Source organism: Bidens hawaiensis, unplaced genomic scaffold (assembly GCF_021521415.1).
Source record: "Bidens hawaiensis isolate Kalapana, Puna unplaced genomic scaffold, B.hawaiensis_p1.1 tig00001692_1, whole genome shotgun sequence".
NCBI lineage: Eukaryota > Viridiplantae > Streptophyta > Magnoliopsida > Asterales > Asteraceae > Bidens > Bidens hawaiensis.
This window is the reverse complement of record NW_027491096.1, coordinates 1,327,225-1,336,784: the sequence shown is the minus strand read 5'-3', so window position 1 is coordinate 1,336,784 and position 9,560 is coordinate 1,327,225.

Here is a 9,560-nt window from a genome sequence, read left to right as displayed (position 1 = left end):
TTGTCTCATCTTGTAACTCATCCATCACGCTATCATCATAATGTTGCTCGATTGGGGATCTCTGATCATATTGTGTAATACTATGCACGTATAAGTCTAAATCCGAATTGTGTCAACTGTTGTACACGTAAGGATCGCTGAATTATACCCTATTTTGCTTTTAGAACACTGAAATCACATTCCACATCTTTCTTGCAGAAACTTGAACCTTTGAACCTTTCCTTCGTCAATATGGGATAAGAGAACTATTTCACAAACATCGACCAATTAAGGGAGATCCTGTTGGTAAGATAGTTCCTATGTTTGAATTCTCGACCATTTGCATGGAACGGAGCATAAGACGTGGTTGTATTTTGAAAGGTGAGAAACAAAGAAGATTGATGGAGAACGGTGATGCCATTGTTAGATCCCGGTGGACCACAAAATGCATGCCAAATCCACAAATAATTAGAAGCAACGACTTCGACCATGACCGTTGGATAAGGGTGATCGCCTCTCATATATTTTCCTCGTAACTCGGTAGGACACATTCTCCATGTGAGAAGTGTACTATCAAGGCTACCCAACATCCCCGTAAGGTGATGTCTTTCTTCATGTGCTTGATACAAAACGACAATGTCGTGGTTAGTCAGTCTACGTAAATACTTTTGGTTGTATATACTAACGACGACATCGTAGAAAAACTAAAGGGATTCACGTGAGGTCCTTGCAGACATACATAAATACTCATCGAAATTATCTGCAAGGTCACACATAGTGAGTTATTTAGCGGCCGAAGTGCAGTTTTGTAAGGCCGTAAAACTCTTTTTTTCCCTCTCGTCTGTGCCCTCTTGAAGCCATTCGAACATTTCTTCTATATTGACAACAATTTATAAAAATAACCGTTTCGACATACGATACCTATCTCAGAACATTTCTTTGATGTATTTCGAGTTGTCGAAGAAGTAATCTTTCATTAGAACTTGATGACCTTTTTCGCGATTTCGATCCAAATATATTCTTCTAGATTTGTTGGTGTCTTCTTCTTCGGCCTGTCGGTCAAGATCATAAAGAAATGGGATACTACTATCGTTGGGGATTTTACGTCGTAGTTGCCGGGTGAAATATATACGGAAAGAAAATTCAAGTTCATTTTTATGGTTGGGGTAGAGTGGGTATGAAATTTATAAAGAAGATTGAGTATAAAATTGGTTGAATTAAAGTGGGTATAAAATTTGTTATTTTTGTTTAGTTATTTATAAGGAAGAAAAAAAAAACTAGCCATTAAACGGCAAGTCAACAACTAATTCACCAAAAAACAATCGGGGTATACTACCCTTGAGAAGTACCCTCCGGTGAGTTTTGGGACCCTAGTACCGGTGTTCACCGCGGAGTATACTACCCCTGCCAAAATACCTCGGCACCACACCCTCCACCCTAAACTAATAAGCCTAGACTAAGGACACTCTTGTGGAAGAAAAAAAAATAATTCCTGTTTTTTAAATGATTTTGAGATTGAATGAGCATTAATAATTGCTTAGGTCGAGGGGTATATACCAGTGGGGGTCTCCCACTCGTCCTACATGGCTGCCACATCATCACGTTAGACCCTTGGAACCCCCCCCCCCCCCCTCTTTTTCTGGTCAGGAGTGACCTCAGGTGAATGAGCATGATGCGGCTCATTCATTCAATGGTGGTGGGGCAAACCTTTTAATGGCTACATTTAAAAAGAAATCAATTTAATTAATATATATAAATCATTCTATACAACCCGATCTTCTACTAAACACTCTCTTCTCTTCTACAAAAACACTCTTCTCTTCTACAAATTTTCTATACAACCCAATATGGATCCCAACTTTAATCTGATCCTAGAGGTGACTCAAGATTCGGTTATATGATTTGTATTTTCTTTTTAGTTTTTGTTTTATGATTTGTATTTTTTTAATATAATTGTTTCCACTTTTTTAATTTATACATTTGAATTTATTTTATAAGTATTATAGTTTTAAAAGATATATTGTAAATTAAAAAATTGTATTAAATGAAAAAAATATAGAGAATGATAGAGAATGAGAAGAATGGTGTATATCTTTGATTGAAGGGTGTTGAAAAGCAATGTTGAATGATGAAAGAAAAACTGACGTAGTACAGACGTGACGAGCAAGGAGAAGAATGCATACTCCTGTCAAGGTACCCATGTACAACACCCTCCACCCTAAACCAGTAAACCTGGATTAAGGATGGTCTTGTGGAAGAAAAAAATAATAATTCATGTTTTAAAATGATTTTTAGGTTAAATGAGCATTAATAGTTGCTTAGAACATACTCCCGATTTTGGACGAAACCGAGGTTTTAGTCAAACAAAGATTTACTCTAGTACGACAAACACATTAAAGTCTTAACTTGGATTTAGTGTCAGTTGGAAGACTTAAATAAATGTAATGGGATATTGGAAGATTGTTTTTTAATGTTTTATATTTGAAATTTAAAATTAATTAGATTCCAAATAATCTAACATCAATTTTAACACAGGGAAAATATCATGAAAAACCAACATACTTTTGATTTTTGCTTACAAAAGTCCTTTTATTTTTTTCTGCACATTAAAGTCCCTTAACTTGGTATTTTTTTAACATAATTGTGATCATGACTTGGAGCATTCTCATCCAACCCCTCATATTATATGAGGGATGTTTTTATAATTTAGAGAGTGATTCAAGGTGTTGTGAGTGAAGAGTTTTTATATTTTAGAAAAAGTAGTGATTTTTCTGTATATTTGAAAAGTTACTGTTCATCCCCTAATTTTTTAATATATTATGAAAGTGGTTGTAAGTGAAGGAAAGAGAAAAGGTAATGATAAAAGGTATAAAAAGTATTATTTAATTGAAATGGAGAGAGAAAATAAAGTAAGTTTTAGTGTAATTTTTGGTTTGGAGATAGGGGGGTGGGATAAGAATGCTCTTACAATAGCAGGTTTCATGCAATAAATACATTATTATATATAATAAAGAAAAATAATAAATAGATCTTTATTAAAAATAATATACATAATAAATAAATTAAATCTTCATCGTCTCCTACCTAACACAGTCACAGAACTATATTTCTAGACCTCTAAATTCAACCTTACATTCAATAACTCATCATACTAGGTTGCATTTCATTAAGAAAATAAGCCGCATCCATACAAATTGGCCCACTGGGATCGACAAAGTGCGCTAATTGATTCATCACACATTTTCCGGCCAACTTTTCTCCCTGCAATCTCTCCGTTTAGACTGAAGACATCGACTCCATGTGGTCTGCCACGCCGGCGGCAGGTTTCGGTTCCATCCTTAACCTTTTCTGATAAGCTGTGGTGTTGTAATTTAAGGCCCGATTGAATATGGAACTATAGCAATGTTGTAAAGAATAATAAGAGGGATGTAATTGATTGGATTTTGGGGTTGTTGTGATTGTTTTGAGGTAGAAGTTGAGACGAATTAGGGTTTAGCGTCCATGATTTTGGGTATTTTTTTTAATTTGCTTTCTTTGGATTGAAAAAGTGAAGGGAACATGAATTAACGGAGAAACGAAGGTTTAGGGTCCATAATTTTGGACGACATAGGGTCGCCGGTAGTTAGGTGACCGGAGATACAGTGGTGATGGTGGTTTTGTGCGATGTATGTTGGACGATGAATTTGATGAGTTCAAACCAACAATGTCTTTTAAGTTAATTTATTCATGATATTATATATAATAATGCATTTATTACATGAAACCTGCTATTGTAGGTCATGATCACAATTATGTTTAAAAATACCAAGTTAAAGGACTTCAACGTGTAGAAAAAAGTGGAAGGACTTTTGTAATCAAAAACCAAAAGTACGTTGGTTTTTTATGGCATTTCCCCTTTAACATACTAATATAACTTAGAAGTTATTTATCAGATGATTAAAATATATATTACGACAATGTGGTCTTAACTATAGATTCAGTTAAAAGAGAAGGGTTTTGGGTTCTAGTCTTACCTATGACAAAAAAATAAGGGAATCTAGATTGGGTCACGAGTTTTCTCAACTATTATTGGCTTTCTCCTAAGAGTGAAATACAGATGATCGTGTTGGTCAATGATACCTCAGTAATTCAAATGGTCGTTTAAAAAACACTGGCGGTTTAATTTATCAAGTCATTTGTATAAAGAAAACAAACGGCTAAAATTTTTCGGAGGGCAGGAAAATTTTACGTATCAATATATTAGTAAGTTGCTAGATAAACAAAACAAACACAAGAATGAAAACAGTTTATCTCCTTCCATGTTAGCTAATTGTATTTTACTAGGGAGGATATTTTTAACTACATTTTTGTATTTGTGTCAAAATAATAAGTTTAATCGTATATAATATATACGACAACCATCCTTTCCACATGCAGCTCTTATGATGGCTAACTAAACTTAAATCAAATTACATATTTCTTCATTATTAGATTTGAACTTGTTACCCATATAGGAATAAATATATTTTCTACACATCTTGATATATATCTTAGAACGCACGCCTTTTGGTAAAGTTAGACATCATATTGTTTTCGATGAATAATACTAATTGAATAATGAGGATTTAATAACCACTTACAAAACAAGAAAACGATTATAAGATTTCAAGAAAAAAAAATTAGAGAAAAATAGCTTTTCTCGATATTGAACTATGCTCGGAGTAATACTTAAAATAAATTCATCAACTCCCTACAAGCATATTTGAGATCTTCCTTTATTATATCTTTGCTCGACTCACCAAAATACTTGTAATCTTGATTTAAGCTCAGATGTATCAAGTGTTTGCTCATATGCAAACTGTGCTTGATAGGAGAACATCTTTGCTCGACAAAGTGTAGCTTGCTCGAAGCTTGAACACTTAGAAGAATTCGTGAATATAACCTTACTCGCATAAGATATCATGCTCGAGATAGTAACTACCTTGCTCGGAGATCATGAGTTTGCTCAAGTTCCATACTTAGCTATTTATGAGGAAGTTGAGCAGATTCCAATCTTCGTAGTCAAACTTTTTGACCCAACAATGTCGATAATAGGTTGTTTGAACGAGTGTATGGAGGAGATGTGACAGTAGAAGATTGTGTTTTCAAGACTTTGTATGATCAAGACAAAGTTGATTTGAAGGGTAAAAGAAAAGTTGCTGAGGAACCTATTGTATTATCTGAAGATAAGGGTGTACCTAATACATTTGTGTAAGAGGCTGGAACTTAATCTGTTGTGGCTGATCCTATTATTGTCCAACCTGTGGCTGAGCAAGTTTGTGAACCTGCTGTTCAAGAACAAGTTGTTGAACAAGGTGTTGAAGAACAAGTTGGTGAAGAAGAGGAAGATGAAGAGAAGAAAGTCGATTATGAAGATTCTACAGTGCATGATGATAATCCAGACGATCCGAGTGAAGAAGGTGGTATTGGTGTACAGGTTGGTTCGGATGATGCTCAAGAAGTTGATTTACCTCTCACCGAACAACCTGATGTTGCTGAACAAGACAAACCAGTTGAAGGATCAAAAGGTGGGAGTGTTGATGAGGAATTAGAAGTCTTATTTGTTGATCCTATATCCACTAAACCTCTAGTGGTATATCCTTATAAAGGTGTGGAGTTGGAGGAAGGAGAGATTGAACTGGATCATGCTGATATAGTCAGGTTGCTAAGCGTTACTAAAAAAGAGTTCGACTTTGATTTTGAGAAGGACTTGGGTAATGCTTGTGATGATAAGCAGGAGTTGATTCTATTTGATGAATCGGTGATTGAGGAAGTCTTGGAAAAAGAGCCAGTCAGATACATTAATTAAGAGAATGAAGATTTTGACGAGGAGATTGAGATGGTTAGTCAAGAATTTGATAGCCAGGGAAACCCGGTTTTGGTTGAAGAAGAAGTGACAAGTGAGAAGAAAGATTGGTTCAATGCTTACAAGGGGGGACAAGAAAAACAATTTTTAGACCGTTAAAGTACTACAAGAAGCCGAAGGAAGTCAAATTGGGAAAAGGCATTAGTATAGCACATTTGAAGAAGATCATAAAGATAGCTGCCAGACTTGCATTTGGTGTTCAATACTTTGACAGTCTGCGCGAAATCATTGCCTTAGATGGACGTGATGGATTTAGTTCAGAAGAATTTGTTATATTGTCCATAAAAGGGTCCGATTAAGGAGATTTGAGAGTTTATAGTCAGACAATCGAAGTGTGGGTTTAGAAGTTGGTCTCCACAATGACCATTCTTACATGTGTCTCGTGTAAAGATAGATCTAGAGACTGAAGATTATGTGAAGACATGGAGATATAAGAAGCCGGAGACTTTGAAGATCATTCCAGGTATATACCTGATGGAACAGAACTTTCATGTTTATTTCAAGTGGTGGTTCTATGATAGATTTACTGGAGAAGCTGTGATAGTGTTGAACAGAGATGGAAAGTGGGATGTTATCACTATGCTTGACTCGATGTGGCTTATGAATTAAACTGAAAAAGATTTTGAAGCTTTACATGCTAACAAGATTCAAGACTCCAATGAAAAAAATGTTAACCAAGCTCTGCAGTATCACAGAGTCAGAGTCATTAAAGTCTGTTATGCTTACAAGATACATTCTGGACGAGTTTGGGAAAGCAATTGGAGAAAGCTTGAGATAAAAAGGAGAAGAAAGAGAAGGAAAGGGAAGCAAAACGTAAAGAAAGGATGGAGCGGGCTTCAAGGTCAAAGTATCAATACAGACCTTGTGGTATGTCCATTCCAACAAATCAACAAAGATCAAAGAAAAGGTTGTTTGAAAACATGAGGAGAGAGTATCGGGAAAGAGTTTTTGGGATGAAGGATTGAAGACTTGAAGACCAAGACCTAGCAATATCCAAGGGGGAGTTTGTTGGTGCTTAAACGTCTATAGCAAGGGTCCTGTTTGTATTAGAAATAGTCATAAATGTCATAACTTGTTTGTATCAACGCATAGGTCACTTATGCAATGCATAAGTTATAAGGGGTATAAGTTATGTGCCGTATAACATATCCACCGCATATGTTGGTTTGTGAAGTCTTTAAATAGTTTAGACTTATGTGTTTTGATGAGTTAGTTTTGAGGTTGCTAGAGCTAACCAGATTGTATTCGTGCTTAGACATTGTTATATCAAGTCCCTTTTATTTTTTTTTGATATATATGAAGTTTTGAAAGCGATTCTTGTATTTTTTTTCGTCTTTTATGGATTCAACACATTAAAGAAAAGGTATATAGTATTAAACATCGATCCTGTGTCACTACACGACATCAACGTACGTTATCTTTCAAATAAAACTATCCATATAATGTTAGCATATTTTAGTATGTGCAAAGTTTATTCGCTAAGTACACTTATGATATATACAGTCGCCAAACATACAAAATGATCCCTATTGTCACATAAAAAGGGGCGAAGAAGTACTTGGTCCAGAAGTGCCATACTTAAAAGCAATCACTATACTAATATATCTAAAATGATATTGCATTCTTATTATATGTGCGAGCGAAATATAGTTCAAACACGTAACACATAGGCATTGAAACGGAATAAAAACATATATTCCGGTATATTTGCGTGACACAAGACTTATATCTCCTTTAAAATAATAATTATAACTATCATCTGGTTGGGTATTCTTATGATGGATATATAATGGATCAACTTCAAATATGATCATAGTTCTTTTACGTGTTTCACATACAACGACACAATATTTTCTACAAACAAAGCAAGCCACAACATTATCAACTCATGGTGAACGTTCAAGAATATATAATATCAATCAATAGTGTTTGCATCCAAGTTCAATGATCCATCAGATACAAGAAACACGCAACTCATAAATGTTGAAGAAGGACCATGCGACTCTATGAAGACAATACAACTTACATAGTTTAAATAAGAGAAAACCACATCAAAGATGAAATCAAGCACTTATAATATAAGGTCAAGTTCTACATATTCAAAGACATGTATTGGTTTGACGGGGAGCATTATACGCGCTACACTCTTTTTACATTGACTAGGTTTTGTCCCTCTAGGTTTTCTAGCAAGGTTTATCATGAGGCAGCATACTTGATCTAGTAGTATCTGTTTATTTTATGGTCCTGAAGTATCGATTTAATGTCTTCCTGAAGTATGATGTTAATATGTATAATGAATGGTAATATGTCTAAGGGGGAGTGTTATGAATGATCATAATGGACATATATAATGTGTCATCATTTTCCTATTTATGATTCAATGTCCGTTACAACTAGTACTAGTATGTATGTGTGTGTGTGTGTGTATTGTTGAAGATATATTAATGAATATGAGTTTCTCCATAGTTTATTTCTTGTCTTCCTTTAGTTTATAACACCCTTATTTTAGGTTTATTTTTGTCATTTTTTCCTCTATTTGGCCAGTCATATAGAAGTTATCTGACTTTTAAATAAGCTTCTTAACAATACGAGTTTTACTATTTTAAAAATAATAATTTAATATACTTCACAGTTGTTTGAAGCCTTCCTAACTACAATATAGCTACATAAACGTTAACAACAGTGTGCCAAAAAAAGAAAAAAAATGAAAAAGCATTTCCCTTGGGTCAAGGAGCAACATTCTTTGGATGGTTGAGCGGTAGGGAGTTCTGCGACAATCACGACAATACCTAGTACCAACAGAAAAATATGTGACACCGACAGGTAACGTGTAATGTTTATATGACTGATATAATATCAGGTAGAGACATCATTTATAATTAATATATGATAAAGTTATTAAAACATGTCCCCAAACCTTGCCAAGTGACATCTTTATTGTGATACCAATCTTGCGCAAACGTCTAGGTGTTGATACATGATTTATCGTCTCGGTCTTTCTTTACAAGTATTGGTATTTTTGTAATAGTCTAGGGATTAGAAATGTAATTTAAGGATAGTCCATTCGCTAAGGATGTTTAGCGAATGAGGTTTTGGGTTTAGTTAGCCATTCACTAGAGATGTTACCATATGGATCATGTTTTGTAGAGGCCATTCGCTAGTGATGCTAGCGAATGGCGTAGCGTTTGGAGGTCCATTTGCTAAGCATGTTTAGCGAATGGACTAGGAACTATAAATAGTTTGTAAAATTTACTTTCTAATTAACGAATTGAGTCATTTATGAGATATTTGTGCCCAAATTCTCTCTGAAAACACACACTAACACATGCTTGCCCTAATTGATCTAAATTGACTATAATCATAGACTAAATCCATATTTATGAATGTATGAAAATGATTCACGCTTCCTCAAGTTGTATCATTGGTTGAAAATCAAGAAGATAATGAAGTTAATGGAGGTGTCTTCCATTCTTGTGACTGAACAAGCGGCTGATATAAACATCGCCAAATTGCAATTGAAGTTCCTGAGCATCCGACATTGCAGATTCATTCTTGTCATCCTTAGGAATATATAATTGGTGATTTGAATGAGGGAGTTTGTGCACGACATCAAGTAGCAAATGTTGTGGAAGATCCTATGCTGTGCTTGTATGCTGACACCAAGGCCTCGAGAATTCAAAGTATTACCCAATTCGCA